Source organism: Aulonocara stuartgranti (assembly GCF_965226115.1).
Source record: "Aulonocara stuartgranti genome assembly, chromosome: 4".
Lineage (NCBI taxonomy): Eukaryota > Metazoa > Chordata > Actinopteri > Cichliformes > Cichlidae > Aulonocara > Aulonocara stuartgranti.
Window position 1 is genome coordinate 33,205,580 of NC_138942.1, and position 9,720 is coordinate 33,215,299.

A 9,720-nucleotide genomic window follows, 5' to 3' on the forward strand; every position below is an offset into this window, starting at 1 on the left:
GAACAACAAAACCTGTGTATGCTTAAATTAGACTTTGCCCTCCTCTCTTTGTTGTGTCCCTGTGTCAACAGCACTATTTTTACAACTAGCTGAATCTGTTATTTGTAAACATATTTTTTATTCAGGTGTAGGAAAAATACGTAAGAGTACGCACTCCAGGACTGCTAAAATGAAGGCGGTGCAGGGGTTGTACTGGAATAATGGCTGATCAAAGGTACTATACTTAATTTGGACCACTGGACCAGCCACATCAGCCTTTTGTGAGGTCAGTCTGAAAGGGAATACAAAAATTAAGTGCAGCTTCCTGAGAAGTGGACTATACACACAGAAACACGTGGTCAGTCATACAGTTGTTGAAAACTTGCTGTAATTTTAAACAGATTTGCAACTCTAACTAATGTCTGTCTCTCTGTTAGCCCTGCGAAAGACGTGACCTGTCCAGGCTGACTGTACCTATGACGACTGGGACAGGCTGTAGCCCCCCCACCCTCCCGCTGTGACCCTGGATTAAATAGGCAGAAGACAGTAGATGCATAGACTGACTTTTTTTAAATGGCTCTAGAAATCTGAGGTATTAACTGTTATTGTGTTCTTGGATTTTGTGGCATTAATATTAGAGCCAGCAATCTTTCTACAGAATCCCTACTATAAGCCATCTTCCCAGTGTTATGTGTGTCCCACCTAACACTGGGACAGAGGCAGGGTACATTCTGTCATTACTGATTCTAAGATGGTCTTTATAGAAATCCTGTTTGGTTTTTTACATTTTCTGTCCCTTTTACAGTTTGCCAGAGCAGCTCTTCACAGTCACTGTCCACATGGGTCAGTGGGAACAACAAATGCTCTGCTAATGTGTGATTCAGACCAGCAGCATCTAGCAAGGTCCGGACCACGTTTCCTTCTCCATGCTGGAGTTTTTTGTTTGTCTGTAACTGGAGAATCTGATTTTTGTTGAGGGTTTTTGAAGCTCTCTGTGCTGGAGGAACAGCCTCACACTTGCAGAGGTCATCTAAACACCCTCCCACCCTTGCTTTTATGTGGTAGATTTCAATGTCTGCTGTTATACTACAACTTAACACACTCTACAGATCCCTGATTCATTTATGACGGCTGTTTGAATCAGTCATATTTTAGGTATTACCTTTCAACAAAGACGTTTGGTGGATGTTTCTTTACAGTTTGATAATGGACCACATGCTCAGCATCTTCTTTCTTGTTTATTATTCATACACCGTAGTAGAGAGATAGAGATAACCCTATTGTCATTGCACAGTCATAACTAGTACAATAGCACAACGAATATGGAAACTGACCCATGTCGGCACTACACACAACACAACATAACACAGCACTGTAACTTTGCTTAATAAAGAAAAAGAATGAGTGTGTGTTTTTTACTGCACATTGTCATTATTATTATTTTCATTGTTGTTTGTCCATTCAGTCCTTGTACAACTGTGGCAAGAGCTTGGTCTGTATTGCCAGCAGTATTCGGACTTGTTTCTGTTGGATGTCCACGGTCAGAGCTGCCTTTGTTTGTTGTTTGGGCATAGTCATAGTTTTTTCTTTTTGTTGTTGTTGTTTTTTTTAAGGTGTAGCTAGATGGTGTGGGGCTTCCACTTGGGTGGCCTCAGGATTTCATCTTTGCTTCTTATTAAAAAGCTGGCTGACCATACGTTAAGGAGACTGGTAGAATTATTATGTACACAGAATTTACTGAATGTGAATTCTAAAAGATGATAAAATGATTACTTCGAGTAAATATCATGACTTGATAATTAAAATATCATGACTGTAATTCATGTTTTGAGCACAGTGTATGAAAGTGGACAAAGTATCAAGTACATGTATTTGTTACACTACAGTACTTCATTGAATGTAATGTGTTTAAGGCTTCTTGTAACATAAGAACTTCCTTTTGAGCTGGCAATTTCTTATACCAAAGGATGCAGCACCGTTCTTCTCAAGGACACCACAGAAACTTTCAATTAGGCAGCGTGGGATATCCACATATTGCATCTCTTCTCCACCCACCCATAGCCACTCACCCGCCAGGTAATGTAGGACTGTCCACACCTATCAGACAGATACATATAAAAACTTATAAACTAGTATGAGTTCTCAAAAATATGAACAGGGTACAGAAAACTACCCAACCTCATCAGTGTTAGCCTCTTGTGCTCTCTCTTGTGCGAAGGTGTCAGATTTGATGCGCTTTCGTCTGCAGTGTGAACATAGCCATAATCCACTGGATCACAAAATAGGTGTCATCAGGACATTACAACAAAATCCAGGGTGTCCTGGATGTGGTGTTCAGAGCTGCCCACCAGCGGGTTGAGGATCGAAGCCAGAAACTTGGAGATGGTGACCAAGTTGATCATGCAGACAATCGGACTTAGAGGTGCACCCTGTTTATGTATTTTTGGTAAACCATACAGGCTTGGTGTAGATTCCCCTGGGTCAGCTGAGACTGAAGAAGTCACTTGGATGAGTGACGAAACGTTTCTCCCACAAAACGCTACGTCCAGATGAACAGAATCAACTTTTGGAGCTTCTGTATTTCACAGGGAGAGACAAGAAAAAGAACTAACTTCTGTCAGAGATGGAGAAAGATAAAAGAGGACAGGAGAGAAAGAAGAGATGTTAGATTTAAAGATAAGGAGTGTTTTTAAACCAGATATTGTGCCGGAAAATGTGACATTATCTTTTTTATTATATTATGAAATGTGCTGCAAATCAAACTCAAGTGGATTAACTGCTATTTAAACACTGCATGAAAATATTCTGCAGTTTGAGTGCAGGATAAACAAGTTTGCTGTACTGTGATAGATTCAAAGTAAAGAACAGTGATTGACTGGTACACAGTGGCTGTGGTGTTGACATGATAAACAACAGATGGTTCTGAATTTTATAAGATCATGAGATCTTAACTGATGCCTATGTAAAAATTGCCTTTTTCAGGAAACACAAAATGGGTTAAAAATTTAAAACTGCAGCAATGGAGGTTGAAAGCATTGAAAGCTGGTGCTACTAATTCTGCTGAGTTCTTTTATGAGAGAAGGCAATGCAAACTTAACATATGACTTTATCTTTGTTTTATTCAAGCAGTCAAAGGTTGGAGTTAAAAACGGCAGTCTCTTTGATCCCAGGATGATCTAAAAGAGCACCACACGCAGACAGTAAATGCTTTTAGTTACGTGTGATAAACAGGATACTAAGGTCAAGAGTTGGTCAAGAGTTGGAGGAAAGCCACAGATCTCCTTATTTGGCTAAGATCCAGCGCTTCAGCTCACATTTCTTTCTCTGCAGCTTTCTGAGCATCTCCTTATTTGGAGATAAGCCTTCTGCCAGCAACGCCCCATTACTATGGCAACCATCTTTTGCCCTCTGGTCAGAATAAGGGAGAGTGCACACCAGCAGCACCTGATTTATGGCCTCGTTGTCTTGTAGGTACTAACACTCCCATCCACATTCTTGTGTAGGGATCTCAGTGTGTTGATATCAGAGTGAGTGAAGACTATTCTACACTGTGTGCAGTAAAAGACAAAACACAAATATGCAATGCTATTTATGAGATATTATACTTACAGATAAAAATAAATCCCAACGATTCGTACAGGTCTTTGTTGGGTTACTTTTGTTGTTGTTGTTGGGTTAATATTTGAGAGAGAGAAGACGAATATGCTCCAAGTGTAACATGCTAATTATGAGATATTAGCCTTAAGGATAAAAATAAATGCCAGCATGTTCTGACTTCTCTGGATTACTTACAAACAACCCCTCTGTCTGCATAAAAGCAGTGTTGGAATACACTGTGGTACCATGCCGTTGTGAGCATCAGTTGGACAGTATTGTATTGCAGAAAGTAGTGTGTTGCTACAAAAATGGTGAGAAAAAAGCAATTAACAATGGAAGAGAGACAGACCATCATAAGACTTAAAAATGTAAGTCACAAAGAAATTCCAAAGAAAGTCAAGGTGTCAGTGAATACAGTTTCTTTCACCAAAAACACTCAGAAACTCAGACAGGAAGAGGTCTGGCAGACAGTCACCAGCTTGTTCCTCAGAGTTTGTCTTTTCCTGGAATGCCTGCGCTGTCACCAGTTCCTCACATTGCTCAGTCAAGCTTATTACCAAGATTTGTGACCAGTAAGCTCTCCAACTCTCCTACCTCACGTAATCCACATTTGCCACTCTTTTTCCTTCCCGTAGACCGTTTGAGTTCTCCTCCAGTTCCCACACGATCCCTGAACTATGTTAATGTTTCTCCTTCACTGTAAATAAACCATCTGCACTGTCATCTAATGTGCCCGTGTGGTCTGCTATCTGGGTCCACCTGAGTTGTCTCATAACACTGTTTGGGGTGAGATAAGGAAGACAGGATAAAGACATGCTGTGTAAGAGAGCCAGAGATTAATAACAAGTATGATTCAATGCAGAGAGGTCTATGAACACAGAGTGAGTGAGAAAGGTGACTGGAAAGGAAAAACTCAGTGCATCATGGGAAACCCCCAGCAGTCTACGTCTATTGCAGCATAACTAAGGGAGGATTCAGAGTCACCTGGTCCAGCCCTAACTATATGCTTTAGAAAAAAAGCTTTAAGCTAAAGTTTGAAGCCTAATCTTAAAAGTAGAGATAGTGTCTGTCTCCTGAATCCAAACTGGAAGCTGGTTCCACAGAAGAGGGGCCTGAAAACTGAAGGCTCTGCCTCTCATTCTACTTTTAAATACTCTAGGAACAACAAGTAGGCCTGCAGAGCAAGAGCGAAGTGCTCTAATAGGGTGATATGGTACTACAAGGTCATTAAGATAAGATGGGGCCTGATTATTTAAGACCTTGTATGTGAGGAGCAGGATTTTGAATTCTGGATTTAACAGGAAGCCAAAACATGAGAAATCTGCTCTCTCTTTCTAGTCCCTGTCAGGACTCTTGCTGCAGCATTTTGGATTAGCTGAAGGCTTTTCAGTGAGTTTTTTGGACATCCAACTTGAATGAATGTTGGATGAATGAATACCTTATAAGGTAGCAACTCATATCATCACTCAACTAAATTTAATCTTGACTAAGTACAACATATCCATGTGACTGCTGAAGAGCTCAGGAGCATAAAAGATGGCAAAAAATATCTTCTACCACAGGCTCTAACACTTGGAAGCATTCTCCACAAGGGCCAGAGCTGTTTTAAGACCTGTACAATATTTAGGAGGTACTTATCTTAACTGGCTTGCCAACAAAATGTCTTTTCTATGTCAATGAATTTGATATGTTGTCTTTGTGTCTGTTTATTCTTCTGCCTGTCTCAGTTTCTGCTTGCTAACAGAACTGTCATTTTAAGGAAAATGCTTTGAATATGTTGTTAGTTTTGATCAGATATGTTTCCTTAAATTATCTAATTTATTATTATTATTTATTTATTATTATTATTATTATTTACAAAATATTGGATTCAATGTAGAAGGTGTAAAAATGAAGAAAACACTTGCTAATTAACCACTAATTAACTTGCGGTTGCCATCAAAATGCCTGTTGACAGATCAGAAAGCATTACTACAGTATAGCATATTTATTCATATTTTTTAATATTGTGAATTCTTGACCCTGATGTGCTATGAATCCCCCAAAATATTTAACATACTTAAAGCAACTTTTTTGTTATTGTTTTTTTTTTTAAATTTTGCTACCTTATGCTGATTACACATGTTAACTTCAGTACTGTTTTAAATGAAGAACGTTTTAATTTTTATGTTGTGTTATTATTTTTAAACACAAGGCCTGACCATTTCTGTCAAGCCAGTGAACTTGCATAAGTGGTTGAAAGACTGAATACAGTAGATCCCTCGCCATGTCCCATGACAACGTCTATTAAGCATTTTTATTCATCTTTTCATGCCTAAAGATGACTAAAAATGCTTAAGAAGAAAATTAAGGTTGTCATAATTCATGCATGACAGGGTTAACTGAGTTAGAAGTTAGCAGGGAGTTAGCTCGCTAGCTTCCAGCTAAAGGGATTTATGAAACAAATTCAAACGTACAGCTCTGCTATCACTTCCAACATAAATGAAGACAGGAAAGTAAACAGCAGTGACGTTTGTAGGGTTACTGAAGTTGGACTAGCTGGTATATAATGATGTGCTATGTGACCGCTAGCGCGACAAAGCCATGTTAGCATAACATAAACAGTAAAGCTGGAGGACGAACGCTAATGAACGGAGGACTTTTTTCAATTCTATAAAAGTTAATATGAGGGTTCCCAATGGTTAGGGGCAAATGTAATCGCATGGCAGGATGCTGTAAACAGACCAAACATCAGTCAGGAGTAGGGTTGCCAACTCCCTGAAAAATAAATAAGGGACACCTCGTGGCCAGGGCCAGGCGACCCAGTTGTCTTCACCCTTCCCAGTGTGGTGAATTTTCTAGCTCTTTTTTTTTTTGTGTGTGAAATTATTTTTTTAACCATTTGACTTGAAGTTGATTTAAGTAGATGCATATTCTATTCTTTGTGATATGAACACATGTGAAACAAATGATCATTTAGCCATTTATTTTTAGCTCAAAATGACAACATTAACACAGTAAAACAGGTCTCTTTCTTAAACAGAAGCCTGTCATGCTTAACTTTTGAGAATATAAGTAAATCTTTCTTTAAAAGAACTCTGTCCTGCTTAACTTAAAATAATAGAAAACAATAGAAAGAAAAACATTCTTGTAACAGTGCACATTTAGTGCATTTAGTACAATTGGCTTCAGTTGAGGTATTATTTCAGCTTTTCTAATCAGCTGCTCCTGTTTGTAAACCCGCTTGTTCCCATGATTATGCATCATAACTCATCATCATTATTCATCTATGTATTACTTTTATGTATTAGTCATCTATTTGTTGTAATCATCTATCCTTGCAGTTGTTTATTACACAAAATAAATTATATTATCACACTTCTGGCCACATAGCGCTGATATTCACTGCACATGCCCATATTAACTTTTTCCAGCCAGGTGTTTTCCTTTTCCCATTCTTCCCTTTCTCTGAGGGGAACAAACATTGCTGCTCTAATGCTGGGCTTACACTGTGCGATTTTTGGCCCATTTTGAGCCGATTTTTGAGTGATCGGACCGATTTTGGCCTTCATCGTGCGTCGTGTAGTATACGTGGGGTAACGAGAAGTGATTAACACCTCACGACCAGCTCCCGATCATCAATCGCTCGTGAGGATCTCACCACAGCCGCTCACACTGCTCACGCGCAAACACGTAAACGTCGGTGAAAAAGACGGAGCAGCACAGCAGTGCAGCGTGTGATCTGGACACAAGCGATGGAGGCACAACTTGTAGAACTTTGGAAAGCTCATCCGAGCCTTTTCGATGTGGCATCACAAAATTATCACGACCACAACAACCGTGAAAATAGTTGGATTTACACTGCTGCTCAATTACAGCTGCCTGATCAATGTTTTTCATTAGCAATTTAGCAAAGTTGATGGTGGTTGTGTGTCTGTGTGAGTGAAAGACAGAGAGAGCGACAGATTTTCTGTTATAACCTTCATTTTATGGAGGCACAGTGTGAGCACTCAGGTCGCATCAGAGCATCGGGCGGTATAGTGTGAGACCTGCATCGTGACCTACCAACTTCTAACCTCTGCGAGTCAATCGTGCAGTTTGAGCAGGAGCTGAATAACGTGACTGAAAAAATCGCACAGTGTCTGCCCAGCTTTAGGTGTACTGTCGTCCGAGACTTGCACCGCAGTGTCGGCGTTTGTTCCCCTGTTGGCCATGCTTCTTGTTGTGGTCATCTGTTGTCTTCCGGTATTTTCTCCGCAAGCGACCTTTCCTCGACCAATGAGATGAGCGGTAATCTGAATTGTCATACTCGAATTGTCATAAGTGTGCTGTCAGCTCATTGGTCACAAAGCAGGAGAGGGGCTGGGAATTATGTTTTCAAACAAAGCGTTAATTCCATTAAAAGTTATAGACTACTTTTGATTCTCACTGTATTACGGGACAAAGTGCGTCCCTTATTAGCTCAATACGGGACGTGTTCTTTTGTTTCGAAATACGGGACGATTCCGTATTTTAAGGGACGGTTGGCAACCCTAGTCAGGAGAACCACCGAGATAATCCATCCACGATACAAGGTTAGTCACACTGCGGCATGGGCTGGGCTGTAGGTACATCGTAAGGGTTTAAAAACTGAGCTTTAAAGTGATTAGCAGTAATAAAAGCCGAGAGAAGCCGACAGTGATCACTGACTGTTTTTAGGGGCTTGTTGAGATTAAATGGAACAAGATACCAAGCATTAAAACATGTTAAAAACACAACAGTCTTATTAAATGCAGACTGGGCCCGGAAGCAGGATTCATAATCTTATCACTTAAAGACCGGACACCGGTCATGGAGGCTAACAAGTGCTGCCCAAAGAACATCTGGATTAAGCCATACGGCTTCAAAGTTTTGGTGCTTTACAACAAACGCTCTCAGTCGCTGTTGCCATTGTCAAGCATTAGCCGCATAGACACCAGTAGTTTTCCGTCACTCTCTCGTCCTCGTGTGACAGATTGTTTTCATCTTCAACTAAACTAAGTGCTGGTTGACTATTTGCAACGATGCAACTGTATGACGTCACTACCCAGAGTGCATCTTTGCTTTTAACTTAGCGTATAACAGGTATTTGTAGAAATTTAGGTCATATACAATCATAGACTGTACCTTTCCCTTCCATACTGCAGCTCCTCTTGGTTCAGGTCTTGAATCTGTGTGGGGTTAACACAGAAAAAGAGGAAGAATCTGATTAAACTTAAGAGTTCCTCATTTAAAGTTAGTTCTTTATTCATACAGTACTGCATGTAGTTACACATTTGTCCCTATTTACAACAAGCAAATATTTAACCATACAGAAAGAAGTTATGTTCTTTACCTCTTACAAGATTTAGTGTGTTTGGTGCTGAACAGGCCATGTTTTAGAACACAAAACAGCTTCGTGCTGTAGCCAAAATCCTGTTGTGAACATGACGGGTGAACCACAGTTGGGGACAGAATAGCGAATGAACTGAAACTCGATATGTGACTGTTAAACTGAGCAGAATTACAGATTTAAATGATAACTCCATTCAGTGTCACCGTAATGTCACAGTTTTCCCCCCAATGCAGTTACTTATATATAGTTTTTATAAATGTCAACTAATCATGATTCATAATTGAAAGAGGTAATATTTTGAGCTCAAATAATGGTTTTCTTAGTACCTTCTTCAGAATGAGCACTACAACTTCATTTTATGAAACCAGTGCAAAGTAGACTTAAATCACCATATCTTTAAACAGAGCTGTTTTTCTGGCCATCTGAATGTATTGGCTCTTTTAGCTGTGATTTTGTTCTCTCCCAACTCCTGAGGGGAGTATCTGGATTTATACATGGCATCGTGTTTGGTGAGCAGGCCATGCTTTAGAACTGGAAGCAGCTTCCTGTTGTAGCCAAAATCATCAACATGGTGAGTCAACCACAGTTGGGAACAGGTGACAATCACAATATGAAACTCTGGTAATCAGAGCAAAGCTGCAGAGTTAAGTGATAACTGTCACGGGGTGGGGATAATGTGGACCCAAAGAAAAACCTGTACTTCAGCTTTGAGGATGTCCACAAAGGCTGCAGAAGACAAAGTCCATGAATAGAAACAGGTGTTGAGTAAGAATAACAGGTGCTGAGACAGAAAGGCAAAGAGAAAACCGAGG

The 9,720-nt window shown here is 39.9% G+C and overlaps 1 long non-coding RNA gene across 1 annotated transcript; it reads right to left on the reverse strand.

The window, feature by feature from the left end:
• Window positions 1-940: 940 nt before the first annotated feature.
• Window positions 941-4,710, reverse strand: LOC309704738. The gene is made up of 3 exons (XR_014276353.1): window positions 4,171-4,710; window positions 2,158-2,554; window positions 941-2,076 (listed from the first exon to the last, which is right to left on the reverse strand). It is a non-coding gene; the product is annotated as an uncharacterized lncRNA (long non-coding RNA).
• Window positions 4,711-9,720: the final 5,010 nt, after the last annotated feature.